The following is a 24030-nucleotide window of genomic DNA, read 5'->3' on the forward strand; positions in this document are numbered from 1 at the left end:
TTTACTCTAAACTATGGTATATCTTATTTAAACACTTAAATAGATAAAGCCCGTAATAAAAACAAAACAAGTCTTTTATTAATATCAATGAAATCAAAACATATTACATAAAAGTTATTCCTAAATCCTCATACATGATTGGACTTAGGACATATTCCTTTCAGAAGTTAGACCAAAGACACTCCTACCAGGATTCACTAAAGCAAAACAGACTCAATCTTTAAAGACTGCTGCAAGTGGTTTTGAAGCAAGAGTAGTTACTGGAAAGGAAGCAAGAGATAAAACCGGATTTGGAAGTGCTGATGAAAGAAGAATACAGAACACTACCAATGATCCAACTTCCTTGAGTGAACCAGGTATTGGAGAAACTCCTGAGAGATTGAATCAACTGGAATTTGTACAAATGGTTTACCATACCTACTTGAAAGAATACATCTTGTTGTATTTCATGACAGATGGTAGGGTTTATCATATAAGACAAAATGCCATTCCATTGAAGTATTTTGAAGAATTGGAGCATGTACTATTCTTACTTCAAGTGGATGACAGATTGACAGGGACTGCTGCAAACTATTTGAAGGATCAGATTCAGAGACAGAAAAGACTTTATTCTGTTAAGTTTGACAGCACATACGTTCCAAAGTACAGAGATCACAAGGGTGATATAGTTGAAATGAAGCCCAATTCTGCTCAAATTATAACTACCTTTCTAGGGTACAGGGCTGTGGAATTCAATCTTAAGTCTGATAAAGCTTATTTAATCAGACTAGATCAGGATATAAGAAAAGCAAAGATCAATGATCTCAGAGCTGCAATCTTTTAAATTGGTGAAGATACTGTAGAGCTAAAAGATGCCAAAAGGAGAATGATTGATGAACTTAGATATGCTGAGAGATGTTTGTTGAAGAACTATCTCAGAACAACTCCTGACATCAGAGAGATCAGATAATGAAGCCAAGTCAAAGATCTACAACTGCTTAAATTCTGATATTTGTACAAACTGAAGTTGTTATCAGAAGTTAAATATTGGTAAAGCTTTAAGGACTGTAAGTTGTAGTTATCTAGTCTAATTCTCATGCATTTGTACTTAATGTTTTTGACATCATCAAATATTTGTTAAACTTGTATATTATGCTAATTTATAAGTTGGGGGAGATTGTTAGATATATTTGATAATGTCATGGCTAATATGATTTATGTTTAGATTTCAGATCTTACTTAACAGGACAAATCAATACTTAACCATTAATCAGTACTTATACTGGAAGTCAGGACTTAAGGATATCAGTACTTATATTATCAGGAGATAATCATCAGAAGTTAGATATCAAAACTTAAGTGCTGAAGGACGTTCACATAAGGACATTAGCTGATTAAAGGAAAGAAGATCGAGATAAACATAAGAAGAAATATGCATGAAGAAGGAGTTCCGTGAAGAATGGAATACTTGGAAGAAAAGATATATGATTGATATATTTTAGGAAGCAGAATTATATTCCATATCAATTAGCGATTATCTTGTAACTGTGTAGTATATAAACACAGACTTAGGGTTTACACTATAAGTGTTATCATATTCAAGAAGATTATTCATTGTAACCCTAGCAGCTCTCGTGATATTTGTGAAAGGAATATGTCCTAAGTCCAATCATGTATGAGGATTTAGGAATAACTTTTTATGTAATCTGTTTTGATTTCATTGATATTAATAAAAGACTTTTTTTGTTTTTATTACGGGCTCTATCTATTTAAGTGTTTAAATAAGATATACCATAGTTTAGAGTAAAGCTTTTTATGGATTATGATGAGATCATAATAGTGAGACCTAAAAGATGATAACTCTAAACTTAAATAGTTCCTGATCATAGGATTACTAACTGGTAATTAATAATCCGCAAAGATCGGTACATACTATGTTTGCTTCATTATGAAGCATGTCTGTTCTCATAGACATTAGTGTGGTGACACTATAGCTAGTATGTAGGTGCTTATTATAGAATAAGTTCACTGAACATGACTCGCCCAACTGAACAACTGATGGAGTTCACTCACGTGTCAGCAGTTGTTCACATAGTGATAGTTGTACAAGTATCCTTAGACTTGAGGTCATCATAGTAATCTTGTGTACACTGAACTATGCTTTGGTTTAGTTCTTAGTCTCCAGTGACAATTATTAGGGCTCTTCTGGGTATAGGAATTTGTACACGAAGATAGTGTATGATCAATAAAGGATCTACCCCTTCCAGTGAAGGAAGCGAATGTTCAAGGCTGATCCACTTATGCTAGTTCAGGAATCTCTGGCCAGAGTGAATGAAATTAGAAAGGAGTTTCTAATTTGCATAGAACTAAGCATAGTAAATGGTAAGCAAGTGATTGAATTAGATAGGCTTGACACGAGATCCATGCCTTGTATTTAATCGGGACATTGTAGGGTAGAGAGAGTTTATTGTACGGTAACTATTCACTGAATAGGTTCTTGGTATTCTAAGCAGTGAATTCATATTATCCGGATAGTCGCGATATGCTGAGAAGTATCCCTCACGATGTAGAATAAATGTGATTAATTAATTAATCATATTTAATAAATTAGAGAATTTATATAAATAATGATAAAATAGTTTTATTATTATTTATTTCTACTACCGGCTTAATATTGAACCTACAGGGTCACACCATAAAAAGAGAATGATTTAATGGTGGAGGAATTAATTAATAATGGCTGATAATTATTTATTTGTGAAATAAATAATTAATTGGAAAATTTAATAATTGATTAAATGAGATTTAATTGATTATAAATTAATTAAGAAAAGTTCTTAATATTATTAATTAAGGATTTAATTTTTGAAAATTAAATCAAGAGAGAGAATTATTTCTAAAGTGTTTAGAAAAAGGATTAATAATTAAAAGGTGTTTTAATTATTAATGAGAATAATAAATGGGATAATAATAATATTATTTATGGGAAAATTTCAGCTGAAAATTTTGCCTATAAATACACTATTATAGACCCTATTTTTATTCCAACCCGAGAACCCCAAAACCCAAAAAGTTTGGAAAACCCAATTCTCTCCACCTCCTTCCTCCTCCTTAACATCGTTTTCTTGGTGGATACCGGTGGAGTGCTTCACACTTGAGGAGGAACTGCTAAGGATCTCTGATCGTTGTCTCCGAACTAGTTTAAAGGTTAGATTCGATCCCTCGAATTTTTATTCATGATCTGTATGCTTTTATTTGGATTTTATATGTCCGAAAGTGTTTTTCCATGCCCCGCTGCATTTAAAATCCAACATTGGTATCAGAGCATAGGTTGTATGCATATAGATCTGTGGTAAAAATTTCAGAATTTTATGTGCTTGTATGAATTAATTATGATTTTTACAAGTTATATCATAGATTAATTTTGTTTGAGGAGAAATCGTTTCTCAGAATAATTTTGAATGTTGATCTGGGTTCTACAAGTGTTGTAGATCGTCTGGTATTTTTTTCATAATTTTATGATGTATAGATTTTTTATTATGAATTTTTGAAGTTCTTGTAATTAAAATTCGTAATTAAATAATCATATATGTATATATATAAATTGTAAGTATATATATAAGTGCTTCTGTTGGCTGTCTGTTTGCTGCTGTACGGGGAAGAAGAAGACACAGAACAGGTATGGCTGTCAGAACTGTCACGCACGGAATTCCATGACGGCTGCTGTAGAAAAACAAAAAAAAAATAGGGGTGTCAAGCATTCCGGGAATGCGTTACACACCTGTGGCGCATTCACAGAATGCGTTACACCTTTTAATTGGTTAAAAGGGTTGTAACGCATCACCGGAATGCGTTACAGGGCTTGTAACGCGTTCCTGTAATGCGTTACAGCCCGACTGTTTACATTAAAATTGATTTTCCTGGGAGTTTCGTAACTCCGTTTTAGGCGTGCAATATACCGTTGGATTCGTTTTTCCGAGACGGATCTAATGGAGTGATCAATTTTAGTTTATATAAAAGTTTTGAACTATTTATATTTTCATGAAGTGTTTTAAAGCTGTTTTTGACTGTTTTAATTGCTTTTAAATGCTTCATGTGATACATAGAGATGTATAATGATTAGACCAATATGCTAGATGATGTAATATGCCTACCTTGATGTTTATTCATGTTGATATATGTGATATATGCTTAGTTTATAATGCGATGATAGATTTAGGTGAACTTGAATGAACATAAGGCGTTTGTTAGACAACCTAGTATAGTGAAATTGTTTCATAACCTTAATAATAATATTATGAATACAATCATGAGATTCTTGTGTTTATGAAACACGTAATTGAATATGAATTTTCGATATGAGAGAAAGGATGATTCTGTCAACAACAGATTTCTATCTGTAAGAAAGGGTTATTAAGTGACGCCTCTTGACAATGCTCCACCCGATCTGGGAATCATCTGATTATTGATTATTGATTTGAAATATTTAATTTAAAAGGAAGAATTTCTTTATAATATGATTATGATTGTACCTTAATATAATCCCTCTAAAATTAAATAATATCAAGTAGTAATTGGCCAATGATACAACGGGCTTGTGTCGGTCATAGCCTTCCAACATGATAGAAAAGTGGTTCTTATTTTTGAATCATTATCGGTTCATGCTACAGCCGAGGGCTTTGATTTCGAAATAAGAAATACTTATCTATTACATAGAGATGTGTACATTGAATAAGAATCTAAAGGTCGGTACGTGCTACAGCCGTGGGCCTTTGGGGACTGATTCAACTATACGGAATGTTGGGTTTGACTTGACTTAGAATATTGAGTTTGTCGTGCCACAACCGAGACTCAATTATTCAAGAGGCTAAAGTTTGATTAGGGAATAACATAAGATGTAATTGACAAGAGTTGTCTGCCTATTGAACATTACATGGTGGTTCGTGCTACAGCCGGAGTTGTGTAATGGAATGTAGGATCCCTATTCCCACTAGCATTATGAATGCTTAATTTTTCACGTAGGGGGTTGAATAAATTAGATAAACTAATGGGAGCCACTTATGAATAAAGACCCGATTCATATAGTGTTTTAAAATGAAATCGAATATTTGCTAAGTGTTGTTATGTGTTTATCATTTACAGATTTACAATATACATTATGTTTTCTGCACTATCACTCAGGAGCATACTGGATGCTCACAAATTGACTGGTCCTAATTATGCTGACTGGCTTCGAAACTTGAGAATTGTTCTCAGGATTGAGAAGATGGAATACGTGATTTACTCACCTAAGCCTACTGAACCTGCTAGTGATGCACATAATGATGAACATGTTGTGTATCGTAAGTGGATAGATGATGCAAATGTTGCTCAATGCATCATGCTAGCTTCCATGAACATTGAGCTACAGAAGCAACATGAGCTTATGGATGCTCACACTATCCTTATGCATCTACAAGAGTTGTATGATGTGGCGGGGAGGATAGCTCGATATGAGATATCGAAGGAGCTGTTCGGTTGTAGGATGTCTGAGGGATCATCTGTGAATGACCATGTACTTAAGATGATCAATTTGATTGAACGTCTTGGACAACTTGGTTTTGTCATGGATGGGGAGCTGAGCCAAGACTTGGTCTTGCAATCGCTTCCGAGTTCGTTCTCGCAGTTTGTTGTTGAAGACTGCGGAATTGAATTTTCCCCCTAAGAAGAGTTCTATTCTTCTAATTGGTGAAGGTTCCAATCCTAAGAAAAGGAAGAGGAACTCTTCCAAGAAAAAGAAAGTAGGTGAAGAAAATCCGGTTCCACCAAAAGCTGAAGACCCCAAGAGCAAAGTTGTTTGCTTTCACTGTAACAAGGTGGGGCACTAGAAGAGGAACTGCAAGGTTTACCTTGCAGAATTGAAGAAGAAGAAGGGTAGTGAGACTACCGCTTCTGATTCAGGTATGTTCATGATAGAAGTAAATATGTCATTAAATCAAATTTCTACTTGGGTATTAGATACCGCCTGTGGTTCTCAAATCTGCAATTTGTTGCAGGGACCAAGGAGAAGTAGGACTCTTGAGGAAGAGGAGGTGATTCTACTGATGGGAAATGGAGCAAGAGTTGTTGCTGAAGATGTAGAATCATTTCATTTACATATGCCTATGGGCAAGACTATTATTTTAAATAATTGTTATTTTGTTCCCTCGATTGTGAGGAATATTATTCCCATGTTAGACTTGGCCGGATTTTCATTTATTATTGAGAATAATGAATGTTCTATTCTTAGAGATAATATTCTTTATGGACGTGGTGCTTTAAATAATGGTCTGTATATATGTGACATAATTTACTTCAGATTGAACAAACTAATAAAAGAAAAGGATGATGAAAATCTCACTTTATAGTGGCACTGCAGTCTCCATTTAGTAGACATGGAGAGAGGACTGCAAATTTGCTAGGAATGGTACACACAGATGTATGTGGACCAATGTCTACGCAAGCCATGGGTGGATTTTCATACTTCATTACTTTCATAGATGATAGATCTAGATTCGGATATGTGTTTAATGAAACACAAGTCTGAAGCCTTTGAAAAGTTCAAAGAGTATAAGTATGAAGTGGAGAAACAAACCAAACATAGCATTATAATTCTTCGATTAGATCGAGGTGATGAATACTTTAATGGAGTATTTCTAGATTATCTCAAAGTAAATGGAATAGTCTCGCAGTGGACTCCTCCAGATTGGTATCTGAAAGGAGAAATCGAACTCTGTTAGACATGGTTCGGTCCATGATGAGCTATGCAAATCTTCCAGTATTCCTATGGGGTTATGTATTGGAAACCTCAGCATATTTACTGAATAAGGTGCTTTCCAAATCTGTTCCTCAAACTCCGTATGAGATATGGAAAGTAAGGAAACCGAGTCTTAAACACGTTAAGATTTGGGGATGTCCAGCTTATGTCAAGAAAGTTGACCCAGATAAGCTGGAATATCGATCCGTAAAATGTAGTTTTGTGGGATATCCTAAAGAGACTTTAGGGTATTACTTTTGCACCGATCATCGGGTGTTTGTCTCCAGACATGCTACCTTTTGATGTTTTTTTTTATTTAAAAGAAGAAATTGGAAAAGGAGTTTATCCTTGAAGGAAACAGTGGGAGCAAAATTGAACTTGATGAAGTTCAAGAAGCACAAACTACTACGGATCAAGTGGAAACACCTGTTCTGACTGAACAACCTTTTGTGGAACAGCCCATTCGTAGGTCAGGGAGAGTGTCTCGCCAACTTGAGAGGTAATATGGCCTTGTCATTGAGAATGACAATGAGTTGTCGATCATTGATGATGACGACCATGTGACCTATAATGAGGCTATGAGTAGTGTTGACTCAGAGAAATGGCATAGTGCCATGAAATCCGGAATGAAATCTATGTATACGGTATACAAAAGATAGATTATAGCAGATGGCCAGGTGGAGACCTTTAAGGCCAGGCTTTTGGCAAAAGGATTCAAACAAAGGTAATGGATTGACTTTGATGAAACCTTTTACCTGTAGCCCCGTTAAAATCAGTTCGGATTTTGCTTGCGATTGCTGCTTACTACGACTATGAGATCTGGAAAATAGCCAGATGGTTTTCTTTCCAAGGGAAATGAAAACCTAGTGTGTAAGCTGCTGCGAACCATATGTGGTTTAAAGCAAGCTTTTCGAAAGATGGAACATTCGTTTTGATGAGACAATCAAAGAGTTTGATTTTATCAAAAACGCAGATGAACCATGCGTCTACAAAAGGGTTAGTGGGAGCGCGGTAACATTTCTTTTATTGTATTGAATTAGAGTTGACACACATAACAACATAGCAGACCCACTCACAAAGCTACTTTATGAAAGTCACTTTGATCGTCATAAAGACAAGATGGGTATTAGATACCAGAGTGATTGACTTTAGTACAAGTGGGAGATTGAAAGGAATATGTCCTAAGTCCAATCATGTATGAGGATTTAGGAATAACTTTTTATGTAATCTATTTTGATTTCATTGATATTAATAAAAGACTTGTTTTGTTTTTATTACGGGCTCTATCTATTTAAGTGTTTAAATAAGATATACCATAGTTTAAAGTAAATCTTTTTATGGATTATGATGAGATCATAATAGTGAGACCTAAAAGATGATAACTCTAAACTTAAATAGTTCCTGATCATAGGATTACTAACTGGTAATTAATAATCCGCAAAGATCGGTACATACTATGTTTGCTTCATTATGAAGGATGTCTGTTCTCATAGACATTTGTGTGGTGACACTATAGCTAGTATGTAGGTGCTTATTATAGAATAAGTTCACTGAACATGACTCGCCCAGCTGAACAACTGATGGAGTTCACTCACGTATCAGCAGTTGTTCACATAGTGATAGTTGTATAAGTATCCTTAGACTTGAGGTCATCATAGTAATCTTGTGTACACTGAACTATGCTTTGGTTTAGTTCTTAGTCTCCGGGGACAATTATTAGGGCTCTTCTGGGTATAGGAATTTGTACATGAAGATAGTGTATGATCAATAAAGGATCTACCCCTTCCAGTGAAGGAAGCGAATGTTCAAGGCTGATCCACTTATGCTAGTTCAGGAATCTCTGGCCAGAGTGAATGAAATTAGAAAGGAGTTTCTAATTTGCATAGAACTAAGCATAGTAAATGGTAAGCAAGTGATTGAATTAGATAGGCTTGACACGAGATCCATGCCTTGTATTTAATCGGGACATTGTAGGGTAGAAGGAGTTTATTGTACGGTAACTATTCACTAAATAGGTTCTTGGTATTCTAAGCAGTGAATTCATATTATCCGGATAGTCGCGATATGCTGAGAAGTATCCCTCACGATGTAGAATAAATGTGATTAATTAATTAATCATATTTAATAAATTAGAGAATTTATATAAATAATGATAAAATAGTTTTATTATTATTTATTTCTACTACCGGCTTAATATTGAACCTACAGGGTCACACCATAAAAAGAGAATGATTTAATGGTGGAGGAATTAATTAATAATGGCTGATAATTATTTATTTATGAAATAAATAATTAATTGGCAAATTTAATAATTGATTAAATGAGATTTAATTGATTATAAATTAATTAAGAAAAGTTCTTAATATTATTAATTAAGGATTTAATTTTTGAAAATTAAATCAAGAGAGAGAATTATTTCTAAAGTGTTTAGAAAAAGGATTAATAATTAAAAGGTGTTTTAATTATTAATGAGAATAATAAATGGGATAATAATAATATTATTTATGGGAAAATTTCAGCTGAAAATTTTGCCTATAAATACACTATTATAGACCCTATTTTTATTCCAACCTGAGAACCCCAAAACCCAAAAAGTTTGGAAAACCCAATTCTCTCCACCTCCTTCCTCCTCCTTAACATCGTTTTCTTGGTGGATACCGGTGGAGTGCTTCACACTTGAGGAGCAACTGCTAAGGATCTCTGATCGTTGTCTCCGAATTATTTTAAAGGTTAGATTCGATCCCTCGAATTTTTATTCATGATCTGTATGCTTTTATTTGGATTTTATATGTGCGAAAGTGTTTTTCCATGCCCCGCTGCGTTTAAAATCCAACAATTTGTTCATCACTGAGAGGTAACAGTTCCATACTGTAACAGAGTTTATTGTTTCAATAAAGTTTGTTTCAGTAATTCGGGAAATAGGAGTATCCTACAGTTATAGTAGATTAATACACGACCCTGTTACTTAAGATATTAAAGTCCGATTTGATTGTATATTTGTTTCAGTAATTCGGGAAATAGGAGTATCCTATAGTTATAGTAGATTAATACACGACCCTGTTACTTAAGATATTAAAGTCCGATTTGATTGTATAATACACTGTATTCACCCCCTCTACAGTGTGTGTGACCTAACATTTCTATAAGGTTATATTTAAATAATGTGGAATAAAACACATTGTATTCCTTGGTGTAGTTGTTTGTACGCTACTTTGTTTAGTAGGAGGTCTTGGGTTCAAATCCTAGGTAGTGCAAAATTTCTGAAAATTTTTGATTCAATACTTCACCACTGCCACCTCACCACTGCCATGTCAGCAGGGGACCACTGTCACGTCAGCAGAGTGGGGCCCACATGGGGGACCCCCTGCCACGTCAGTAGGGTCCCTGCCACATCAGCAGAGTGGGGCCCACATGGGGGACCCACTGCCACGTCAAAATAATTTGGGCTTCGGCCCATTGGACTTGGGCCAAAAAATGTTTATTTTGACTTCAGCCCATTGGACTTGGGCCAAAAAATGCATAATTTGTGTATTTATCACAAAAAAAATGTTTAATTGTTTTTTATTTTTATATATCTTGTTCGTTTTGAAATTATTATCCGAATTTTAGAAATATTGTTTCTATTTCATGTGAATAAAAAATATATATATATTAAATAGTGTTATATTTTATAATATATATACTCATTCAGAGTTAAAATTAAAATAAATAAATAAAATCCTAATAATGATGGTATACCCCTAAAATCGATAGTGTCTAACATCCGTACGGATGGATCGTCGAAATTTTAATGTAAAATAATCGATACTTCATTCGGGACGCATACAGGGCATGGTGTATTTTGACTGCTTTGACTGCTATATTATCCCTCAAAATAAATAAATAAAATGCTAAAAATGATGGTACACCCATAAAATCGATAGTTTCTAACATCCGTACGGACGGATCGTCGAATTTTAATTTAAAATAATCGATACTTCATTCGGGATGCATACAGGGCATAGTGTATTCTGACTGCTTTGACTGTATATTATCCCTCAAAATAAATAAATAAAATGCAAATAATGATGGTACACCCCTAAAATCGATAATTTCTAACATCCGTACGGACGGATCATCGAAATTTTAATTTAAAATAATCGATACTTCATTCGGGGCGAATACAGGGCATAGTGTATTCTGACTGCTTTGACTGCTATATTATCATTCAAAATAAATAAATAAAATGCTAATAATGATGGTATACCCCTAAAATCGATAGTTTCTAACATCCGTACAGACGGATCGTCGAAATTTTAATTTAAAATAATCAATACTTCATTCGGGACGCATATAGGGCATAGTGTAATCTGACTGCTTTGACTGCTATATTATCCCTCAAAATAAATAAATAAAATCCAAATAATGATGGTACAACCCTAAAATCGATAGTTTCTAACATCCGTACAAACGGATCGTCGAAATTTTAATTTAAAATAATCGATACTTCATTCGGGATGCATACAAGGCATAGTGTATTCTGACTGCTTTGACTGTATATTATCCCTCAAAATAAATAAATAAAATGCTAATAATAATGGTACACCCCTAAAATCGATAGTTTCTAACATCCGTACGGACGGATCGTCGAGATTTTAATTTAAAATAATCGATACTTCATTCGGGACGCATACAGGCCATAATGTATTATGATTGCTTTAACTGCTCTATTATCCCTCAAAATAAATAAATAAAATCCTAATAATGATCGTACACCCCTAAAATCGATAGTTTCTAACATTTATATGGACGGATCGTCGAAATTTTAATTTAAAATAATCGATACTTCACTCGGGACTCATACAGGGCATAGTGTATTCTGACTGCTTTGACTGCTATATTATCGATCAAAATAAATAAATAAAATCCTAATAATGATGGTACACCCCTTAAATTGATAGTTTTTAACATCCGTACGGACGGATCGTCAAAATTTTAATTTAAAATAATCGATACTTCTTTCGGGACGCATTCAGGGCATTTTGTATTCTGACTGCTTTGACTGCTATATTATCCCTCAAAATAAATAATTAAAATGCTAATAATGATGGTACACCCCTAAAATCGATAGTTTCTAACATCTGTACGGATGGATCGTGGAAAGTTTAATTTAAAATAATCGATACTTCATTCGGGACGCATACAGGGCATAGTGTATTCTAACTGCTTTGACAGCTATATTATCCCTCAAAATAAATAAATAAAATGCTATTAATGTTGGTACACCCCTAAAATTGATAGTTTCTAACATCCGTATGGACGGATCGTCGAAATTTTAATTTAAAATAATCGATATTTCATTCGGGACGTATACAGGGCATAGTGTATTCTGATTGCTTTGACAGCTATATTATCCCTCAAAATATATAAATAAAATGATAATAGTGATGGTACACCCCTAACATCGGTAGTTTCTAAGATCCGTACGGACGGATCGTCGAAATTTTAATTTAAAATAATCGATACTTCATTCGGGACGCATATAGGGCATAGTGTATTATGACTGCTTTGACTGCTATATTATCCCTCAAAATAAATAAATAAAATCCAAATAATGATGGTACACCCCTAAAATCGATAGTTTCTAACATCCGTACGGACGGATCGTCGAAATTTTAATTTAAAATAATCGATACTTCATTCGGGATGCATACAGGGCATAGTGTATTCTGACTGCTTTGACTGTATATTATCCCTCAAAATAAATAAATAAAATGCTAATAATAATGGTACACCCCTAAATTCGATAGTTTCTAACATCCGTACGGACGGATCGTCGAAATTTTAATTTAAAATAATCGATACTTCATTCGGGACGCATACAGGCCATAATGTATTCTGACTGCTTTAACTGCTCTATTATCCCTCAAAATAAATAAATAAAATCCTAATAATGATCGTACACCGCTAAAATCGATAGTTTCTAACATCTGTATGGACGGATCGTCGAAATTTTAATTTAAAATAATCGATACTTCACTCGGGACTCATACAGGGCATAGTGTATTCTGACTGCTTTGACTGCTATATTATCTCTCAAAATAAATAAATAAAATCCAAATAATGATGGTACACCCCTTAAATTGATAGTTTTTAACATCCGTACGGACGGATCATCAAAATTTTAATTTAAAATAATCGATACTTCATTTGGGACGCATACAGGGCATAGTGTATTCTGACTGCTTTAACTGATATATTATCCCTCAAAATAAATAATTAAAATGCTAATAATGATAGTACACCCCTAAAATCGATAGTTTCTAACATCTGTACGGACGGATCGTGGAAAGTTTAATTTAAAATAATCGATACTTCATTCGGGACGCATACAGGGAATAGTGTTATCGGATTGGGTTATTAGGATTTGAGGATATCAAGCATGTTGATATAACTGATTAGGGTATTCTGTATTTGTAGATACCAGTCGAGTCTCACCAGGACCGAAGTCAGGATAAAAGCTACTTAGAATTTCCGAAAGCGTTGCAAGGCAAGTACCCCTGACCATTCTTTTATGGTTCAGTACGTATGAATAGCTAATGTTTTAATATCGTAGTGGAACAGATGTGTTTTAAGTTACGTATCCCCTGTAGTTATAAATCACTGTTTTAAATCTGTTTTGGGGAAAAGTAACTTCGAAAGGTACCTATCTCGAATGAAATGATTTGTGAACTAGATTTGTATATGTGTGATGTTAGTATGAATGATTTTGAAATGAGATAGGTTCAAGTATTTTGAAAACTGGATAAAACGATTAGATATGGGATACATAGGGGCCAGAGTAGGCCTATTGAGGTGGTGTAAGAGGTTAATTCGGTTGCACGCAAATTATAACCGATTAGTCCAGCAGGTCAGAGACCTAGCTAGTCTCTGAGTTCCGAAACAGTAAAAGGGATGGCAGTTAGAGCCGTCTGGTGTTGATAGCCTGATCAGCTATCTTCACATATCCGTTACGTATCTGATTTGGCTTTGTGATTCCTGTAAGGGTATAAGTACTTGATACAGTGGTTTGATAAATGTGAATAGCATGCTAAAATTAGACTCTGGTACTTACACAACACACTACTACGTTGTTTTGTAAAAGCATGTTAGTCAGTGATATCCAGTTATCACAGCTTTTCATCATATAATGTTGTTCATATGATTACAGCTCGGTTCTAATCATTGTTTACGTCACTGTTTTTATCTTGTTATTCATATGTTGGTACTGCTGAGCGATTATGCTCACCCTTTATGTATATATGTCACAGATGCCTACAAGACTAGTCAGAAAGACCCGTGTTCCCGCCCCTTCAGGACCCGGCTCCTCAGAGGTAGTGTATATCAGGCCACATGCGGTCTGATGAGTTGCTGAATAAAGCTAGAGTGTGTCAGACTTTTGAATAAATGGGTTGTAATAATGTGAACCTGAATAATACTTAAACCTGGATCGGATCTTGGTTCAGGGTCGAATTAGCATATAATAATAATAATCTTGTTGTTTATATTTCCGGTGTTTGTGTTGAGTAACGTCAACTCCTGACCCTGGGGTTGAGGCCGTCACACTAGAGGCACAAGAGGAGCTCCCCAAGTCATCGACTTAGAGGAGACCCCTAGAAGGAAATCAATGGATGCCCCTCGAGGAAACCCGTTTGAGTTGCTCCCCCTCGGAGACTCGGACAATCCAACCCTGCCTTTCATGGCAGAGATCATGAACACCCATATCATAAGGAAGTTCAAGATGCCCACTATAAAGGCTTTTGATGGAACTAGAGATCCAGAAAATCATGCCAGGACTTTCTCTAATGCATTGTTGCTGCAACCGGTGAATGATACAATCCAATGACGAGTTTTCCCTCAAACCTTACTAGGCAAGGCCTAAAGGTGATATAGCCGCTTGGCCCCAAATTCGATTGGATCTTTCAAGGATTTAATTCAAGCTTTCATCAAAAATTTCATTAGTAGGAAGGTGCACGAGAAAAGCTCCGTTTCTCTCATGAATATTATGCAAGGAGCAAAGGAATCTCTTAGGGGCTACTTGAATTGTTTCACGAAGGAAACCTTGAAAGTCCCAGATCTTGATGATAATGTGTCTATAATAACTTTGCAACAAGGAACCAAGGATGAGTTTTTCAAAATGTTATTGGCCAAACGGCCACCAGAGAACATTTTACAGCTTCAAAGTAGAGCAAGAAAGTATATCCAAATTGAAGAAAATATGAAGAAGACAACGGTGAGTAACGAGCCCGTTGGTGGCAAAAAACAGAACACAGACCAAGAATAAAATGGAAAGGACAAGTATCCTAGGGTTAGCAAAGAGGTTGATTTATCACTAAGAAAGGGGGACTAGGATAAAAGCTCACCGAGTATGCTAGAATAAGTGCTCCTAGGAGTCAAATCTTGATAGAAAATCGAGAGAGACAGAGATGTTCGTTGGCCAAAAACTCTAAAGGCTGATCCTTCCAAGCTAGATAAAAGCATATATTGTCGATTTCTCAAGGATGCAGGCCACGATACCGATGAGTGCCGACAACTAAAAGATGAAATTGAATTCTTTATTTATAAAGAAAGATTAAGTAAGTACATTGGAGAAGGAGAGAGATGAGAAAGAAACAATAATGGAAGAAGGAACTTTGACGACCGTAGGAAGGATCAAGATGATCAGGGACGAAACCCCCAACCGCGAGGACCAGTCATTAATATGATCTTTGGAGAACCAACTACTGCCAGCCCTTCTAGGAACTCAAGTAAAGCTTATGCTAGAGGTTATGCATATAATTGGGAAAGCCCCGAAAAGGGCCAAGACTGGAGTAACGATGGCCTTTGATGATTATGATTTGGAGGGGGTCAAGTTTCCCAATGACGATCCCTGATCATAACTCCCATCATAGGGAACAGTCTGGTGTAGACACTAGGACATCGATGGATATTTTACTTTATGATACCTTTATAAGGATGGGGTACAACGATTCTCAATTAACCCCGACTAATATACCGATCTATGGGTTCGCTGGACTCGAATATCCCATTGAAGGGATAATTAAACTACCTCTAACAATGGGTTAGGAGCCGAGGCAAGCTACACAGATGTTGAATTTTATGGTGGTTAAGGCTGGATCAACATATAATGCATTCATGGGAAGGACATGTATACACACCTTCAAAGCAGTCCCCTCAATCTATCATTCAATGATCAATTTTCCAACTAGAGATGGAATCGGAGAAGAAAGGGAGACCAAAAGATGGAAAGAAGTTGTTATATAGCCTCACTAAGGGCAGATAGAGCCAGGGGGCAGGTTCTACCCATTGAAGATATGAACATTCATGAAATTGATGAGAAATGAGGAAAATCGGCAACAGATTTATTACCGATTCCGTTGGTACCTGAAGAACCTAAGAAAGTGACTTTCGTTGGAGCATTTTTAGAGGATCTCCTAAAGGGAAGTTAGTAAGGTTCTTGCAAGAAAATAGTGATGTGTTTGCATGGTCAATAGCAGATATGCCTGGTATTGACCCTGAGTTGATCACCCACAAGTTGAAAGTGGATCCTAATCGAAGGGCCGTAAAGCAAAAGAAAAGGAGTTTTTCTCCTAAGAGGCAGAAAGCCATTAATCAAGAAGCTGAGAAGCTCTTAGAGGCTGATTTTATTGAGGAAATATAGTTTCCGGAATGGTTGAGAAATCTTGTAATGGTGAAGAAGGCTAATAAAAAGTGGAGAATGTGCATTGATTGTACTGATCTGAATGATGCATGCCCAAAGGATTTTTTTCCTCTCCCAAGGATACACTTTGATAGATGCCACCGTAGGGCACGAGAACTTGAGTTTCATGGATGGATTCAGCGGATACAATCAAATCAAGATGCATAAGGACGACATACCAAAGGTATCATTTATCACTGACTCTGGAGTTTTTTGTTATCTTGTAATGGCATTTGGTATCAATAATGCAGGAGCCATATACCAAAGGTTGGTGAATAAGATTTTTAAGGACCTCATTGGGAAAACCATGGAGGTTTATGTAGATGACATGTTAGTCAATAGCCTCGTAAAGGTAGATCATGTAACCCATTTGAGGGAAGCCTTTCAGGTCTTGAGGCATCATATTATGATATTGAATCCCGTCAAGTGCGCATTTGAAGTAGGGTCTGGAAAAATTTTAGGATTCATGGTCTTCAAGAGGGGATTGAAGTCAATCCTGACAAAATATAGCCATCTTAGACATGGAACCTCCATGTTCTGTAAAGGATGTCTGGAAACTCACTAGAAGGGTCGCTGCTTTGGGTCGGTTCATCTCCAATCTGGAGATAAGTGCTTTCCATTCTTCAAGGCTTTGAAGAAAGTAAAAGACTTTACATATACTGATGAAAGTTAAATGGCATTTTAGGAGTTAAAGAAATACATGGTTCAAGTCTATTTTTTGGCCAAACTAGTCCTAAATAAACTTTATGAAAATTCCTTGAGTGTTGTGTTGGTGAAGGATGAGCTTAAAGTCCAGAAACCCATATACTATGTCAGCAAGATTCTATATGGGGCTCAGTTAAGCTACTCCACGATAGGAAAGTTTGTTTTAGCCTTGGTAATGGCTCCAAGGAAATTATGTCCTTACTTCCAAGCTTATAAGATTGAGGTAATAACAAATCAGCCTCTTAAAAACATCAATCACAGCCCTAAAGCAAGTGGAAGGCTGATCAAATGGGCCATAGAGCTAGGAGATTTGATATTAAATATAAATCTCGAACGACGATCAAAGCTCAGGCCCTGGATGACTTTTTGGTTGAATGTACCATCGACAACCAAGAAGTCAGGGGCAAGGAGAGACACCTCAAGGCATTTAGGGAAAAGAGGAGAATGAAGAAAAAGAAATCAAAAACAAGGAATTATGGGTACTATATTTTAATGGGGCATCCAAAACGAATTTAAGTGGAGCTGGGCTAGTTTTACGAAGCCCTGGAGGTTTCCTGATTGAGTACAGTATGAAGTTACACTTTCCCACCACAAATAATGAGGCTGATTATGAAGCACTGATAGCTGGACTAGGCTTAACAGGGATATTGAGGGTTAAAAACTTAAAAGTTTGTGGGGATTCGAAATTTGTAATATCCCAAGTAAAGGGAGAGTTTGAAATAAGGGATGAAACCATGACAAGTATGTAAGGCTAGTGAGGGATGTGATGACTTAATATGATAAATGTCACGTCAAGCATATTCGAAGAGAGGAAAATGCTAAGGCCGATGCGTTGTCCAAATTTACCTCCTTAAAAGTAGAAAAAGTTCTGGGAGCGTATACTTTTGTGTTTTGAAAACACGAAGCATTGATGTCAAGTTTTTCCCACATAGGGCTTGTGTGATCATGGATAGATCCCATTAAAGCCCATAGACTGGTCGGCTCCCAAATGATGTGACAGATACACGAAGAATGGTTGTGCAGGCACTAAGATACTCTTTGATTGCTATATAAGAGATCTTATCTGGTTCCTTACCTTAGGTGCCTTATGCCCGATGAGGCACGATTGGCCCTTGAAGAAGGGCATGAAGGTATTTATGGACAACACTTGGAGGGCAGGGCCCTTATGCACATGATAAATCATTTATGCTTTTACTGGCCGGATATGATGGCTGATACCAAAATCTATTTAAAGAAGTATAATCGTTTTCAAAAGCATGCACCAGTTGTCCGATAGCTTTCCGAGATGCTGACTTCCATAAATTCTCATATTCTCTTCACCATATGGGGATATTCTCGGGCCTTTCCCCATGGACATAGCGCAAAGGAATTTTTTGATTGTGGCTATTGACTACTTCACCAAGTGGATCAAAGCCATTTCTTTGGCTAAGATTATGACCAAGAAGGTTGCTCAACTCCTGTGGGAAAATATCATGTGCATATATGAGATTTCTCGTATCTTGGTAACTGATAACGAAACATAATTCAATAATAAATAATTCAAGAAGTACTGTGAGGAGGATGAAATATAATTACGGTTCACATCCATTGCCCATCCTCAAGCTAGCGGGAAAGCAAAAAATGGCAAATCGGATTATCCTAGATAGATTAAAGAAGAGGATTGAGAATTCCAGGAATAACTGGGTGGATGAAATCCTTCCAATAATTTGGGCATACAGGACCACATGTAGAGTCACGATGGGAGCAACACCCTTTATGTTGGCATATGGGGCAGAAGTGGTCGACCCAGTAAAAGTATCACATTCGTCTCCAAGAATCCAAGCCTACATGGCTGAAAAAATTGAGGAAGGGCAAAGGTTATCCCTGGATTTGATAGATAAAGTGTGAGACGAAGCATATGCAAGGATCGTAGAATACCAAAAGAAAGCTTCATTCTACTATAATCTGAGGGTAAAAGAAAGATTTTTCAAGAAAAGTGATTCGGGTTTAGGGAAATTGGAGGCTTCCGGAGTAGGACATAAAGGAAAACTCGCCCCGAGTTGGGAAGGGCCGTACAAAGTTAAAAGTGTTCGAAAGAGGATCCTACAAATTGGTAACTATGGATGGGGAGGAAGTACCAAGGACGTGGCATGCTTAGAACCTGAAGACTTATTATATATATGTTAGGAATATATTGTATACTTGATGATAAGTTAAACAAAACACCTTAGTAGATTTAATTTAGTGTTTTTGTAGCTTTCAATGAATCCGTTGAGAGAGTAGCTTATGTATTAATAATTATTGTAACACATTTCTGCATTCTACAATGCCTTAAAGATCTAGAAGTTGTAGGATATTCAAAGTCATGTTGACTACTAGTATGATATGCAAAGTAGGTTTGCTAATTGTAAAAATTAGATGACTTGTAATTTTTCATAGGTGAAATAGAGTTAGCAGCTATGGAAGACTTTTAACAGATGATTCTACAAGGCTTCGACAGATGACCCAAGTCACATTCAACGGATCATCTAGTGAAGCTTCGACGGATGATTCAACTCAATTTCAACGGATGATCCAATGAAGTTTCAATGGATGTTTAAATTCAAATAGCAGTTGATAGTGACTTGACAGTCACTTGGGTTGATTAGATGTAAATAGAATGTGGCAGCCTATTTACAGGTATTAGAGAACAAAAAAGCATTTCCATTTCCATGCTAACTTGATGATATTCAAAGATTTGGATAGAGAAATGAAAAAGCATATAATTAGACTAAGAAACATTTTGTCTTATTTGTTAGTCTTTTAATCATGTAACTTGGTGATATATAAACCAAGGGTAGCAAGTAGAACAGTATCAAGTTAATTAGTAAGCAATTTACCAGAGAAATAGAAAAAGTTATATCTATGTAGAATTTCTCTGTTCTTTGTAAGTTCTACTTGTAAGAAGCTGTGCAAATCTTGCATCATAGCGTTCTCGATTATATATATATATATCTGGTGGAAAAGTTCAATCCACCAGAAAGTTTTTAAATACCTTTATTTGATTACTTTGTGTTTTATTTCTTCAATACTTCCATTCCGTACTTTATCTAAATTAAACACAGTTATATAATTCAGATAGAACAGTTCTAAAGACCTATGATCTTAAAATAGAGTAAGATGAGAAGCTGGAGAAAAGAAGAAAGAATGGAGGATCCATTGCATTGGTTTCTGAGCAAGAGAGAGAGAAAGAGATAAAGGTTAAAACTGTGGATTCTGCACCAAACCCTGGAGCTTTTGAAGGCAAATGAAAAGGGCTAGTAGCTGAACATGAAGATCATCTGAGTCAAGATGATATGGATGACATAGATGAGCATCTGGCTTTTCTATCTAGAAGGTTTTCCAAGCTCAAATTTAAAAAGAATTGTGGAGCAACCAAGCCAAACAGAAACATGGTTGACAAGTCAAAATTTAAATGGTTCAAGTGTGGCTTGAGTGGACATTTTACAAGTGAATGCAGAAAGCCTGATTCTGATAGAAAGAAGTTTGAGCATGTGGATTATAAAAAGAAATACTTTGAATTGCTCAAACAAAAGGAAAGGGCTTCTCTGACTCAGGAAAATGACAGGGCTGCTGATGAATTAGATGAGGATGAGAATACAAGCTATGTCAATCTAGCACTAATGGCCAAATCAGATGAAGCAAAAGTCAGTTCTTCAAGCAATCAGGTAATCACTACCAATCTAGCACATTTATCTAAAGCTGAGTGTAATGATGCTATAAATGACATGTCAACAGAACTCTATCATTTGCGTGTTACTCTCAAATCTCTCACTAAAGAAAACACTAAGATTAAAGAGAGTAATTTGTTTTTGAGTGAAAGAAATAATGTGATAGAAACTCAGTTTATTGAGTTTGATAAACTGAAATTAGAGTGTAAAATTTCCAAGGAAGAACTGACTGAATCCTTAAAGAATGAGAAGATTTTAAGAAAGCAACTTGAATGAGAACAGAGGTAATTAAGGCTTGGAAATCATCTAAAGATGTCCATGCTCAAATTACCAAAGTTCAAGGTATGAAGTTTTTCTGTGAGGAAGCCTGGAAAACGAGCAAAGAGAAACTAGATTCCAATTTGGTAGAAGGACTCTTACCAAATGTAGATTCAACTGATAATGAAGATTATCCGTCGAATGACAAAAAGGTCTATCCGTTAAAAGACAAAGAACCACATCCGTCGAGTGATAGGAAACCAGATAGCAAAGCCAAGCTAACTAAGTTAAATGAGAATATGGATCGGTTTCCAAAAACTTTTTTACAGGGGAAATTAGTCAAATCAAGGGAAACAAGTGAATAAATGTAGGACATCTGCCAATCAAGCAATTGAATGACAGGTTACAGAAAATGGAGGTTAAAGTAGAATAAAAAAGGAAGAATAATAGGAATGGGAAAGTAGGAATTGACAAGCATAACAACTACACACCTGAAAAATATCCACCTAGAAAAATCTATGTAAAATGTGGTAGTGTTAATCATTTGTCTATTAATTGCAAACTTGCTATGTCTGCTCCCATGTCTACACCTCCTTCATTTCCTAATATGCCTACAATGCCTGTGAAAGTTATGCCTGCACATAATTTGAATGCACAGTTTGCTAATATGCCATTTGCACAAAATATTTATTATGCTGCATTTAGTATGCCACAAATGCCATTTAGCATACCATTATGGACTAACAGGTTTGCACCTAGTATTCTATATCATATTAACCAATCTGTGCATGATAATACTGTAATGATGAATTATTTTAAACGCTCTACATAAATGACTAAGGATGAATCTCAGATACCTAAGTCAAATGAGGACAAGCCTAAGAAACCTAAGAAAAAGGCCAACAAGGCAGGACCCAAGGAAACTTGGGTACCAAAATCAACTTGATTTGATTTGGATGTGTACAGGGAAACAGAAGGAATCTCTGGTATCTGGATAGTGGGTGCTAAAGGCACATGACAGGAGAATCCACCCTGCTTACTGAGTTCAAGGAGAGAGCTGGCCCAAGTATTACATTTGGAGATGACATCAAAGGTTATACTGTGAGATATGGCTTGATTTCAAAGAATAATGTCATCATTGAGGAAGTTACCCTAGTGGATGGACTCAAGCATAACTTGTTGAGTATCAGCCAGCTTTGTGACAAGGGCAATTCAGTAACATTTAATTATGAAGCCTGTGTTGTGACCTGCAAGAAAAGCAACAAAGTGGTTCTCATTGGTGTGAGAAAAGGAAATGTGTATCTAACTGATTTCAACTCATCAAATGCAGAATCTGTCAATTGCCTCTTCAGCAAGGCAACTCAAGATAAAAGTTGGCTATGGCATAAGAAGTTATCCCATCTTAACTACAAGACTATGAATGAACTAGTCAGTAAAGATTTGGTAAGAGGCATTCCTCAAGTGGAATTCTCAAAGGATGGATTGTGTATGCCTGTCAGAAAAGAAAGCAAATCAAGGAATCATTCAAAAAGAAGCTTGATTCAAAAATTGAAGAACCTTTACAACTACTACACATGGATTTATTTGGACCAGTCAATGTGTTGTCCATCTCCAAGAAAAGATACTTCCTAGTAATTGTGGATGATTTCCCAAAGTTCTCTTGGATATATTTTCTCAAATACAAAGATGAAGCTAGTGAAATCATCATCAATCACATAAGGCAAGTTAACAATCACCCTGATTTCAAAGTTAGAAGAATCGGGAGTGACAATGGAACTGAGTTTAATAATTCTGTGATGTGATTGTTTTGTAAAGAAAATGGGATCATGCATGAGTTTTCAGCATCAAGAACCCCACAACAAAATGGAGTGGTGGAAAGGAAGAACATATCTCTTATTGAAGCTGCAAGAACAATGCCAGAATAATCAAACTCACCAATATACTTTTGGGCAGAAGCTATAAACACTGCATGCTACACTCAGAATATATCTTTGGTCAATCAAGCAAAATGCATGACACCCTACCAAATGTTCAAGAATAGGAAGCCAACATTAAACTTTCTTCATATATTTGGCTTTAAATGCTATATCTTAAGGAATCAAACTGATCAACATGGAAAGTTTGATTTCAAAGTAGATGAATGTGGCGCCCTCCAAACCCGGGTCAGAAGTTTGGGGTCCACAACACAAACACAACATATAAACCTGTATGTAAGATACTATTTACAATGACCCTGCTTTACATAACCACGGATTGCAACATGTTAAAGTATGAAAACAAGCCACAACCTTAACTTTTATTACATCGTACCAAATCCCCAACTAATTTAACTTACAACTGATAATAGAATTATTCTTACAACCTTACTATCTCACTCCCCGCAATAAGCTCCTGCTAGCTCGATCCAACTCAATCTGGAATCCTAGCTCGTACATTGAACTGGGAAACCTTGCTATCAACCGTATCCTTCTTAACTGTAGAATATATAAAAAGATTCGCAAGAGTGAGCTAACTAGCTCAACAAGTCACAATGACAATAATTGAGGTTAATCAATGATCAAACGAGATGATTCAAAGGAATCAAGTTTATTGCTAAATAATCATTAGAATTGGATATTCATTTTAAGTTTTTAAAACCAAGATTAGACTGATGATCAGTCACACACTAACCACGAGCAAAGCACACAACACTGCTCTAACTACTGGATCCAAGGCACATATTGGCCTAACTTGACCATTGATATGGTCTGACCACGAATCTGGTCCATACATAAAAAAAACTATCCAATTCTAAAGCAGTTCAATATGATAAACAATATAATTCGATACAACAAGATCATAATCAATGATGATTAAACACTTGAATAAAATTTAGGGAAACTCAAGGATATCACAATGGTATATCA

Source organism: Apium graveolens, chromosome 2 (assembly GCF_009905375.1).
Source record: "Apium graveolens cultivar Ventura chromosome 2, ASM990537v1, whole genome shotgun sequence".
In the NCBI taxonomy this organism is placed as follows: domain Eukaryota; kingdom Viridiplantae; phylum Streptophyta; class Magnoliopsida; order Apiales; family Apiaceae; genus Apium; species Apium graveolens.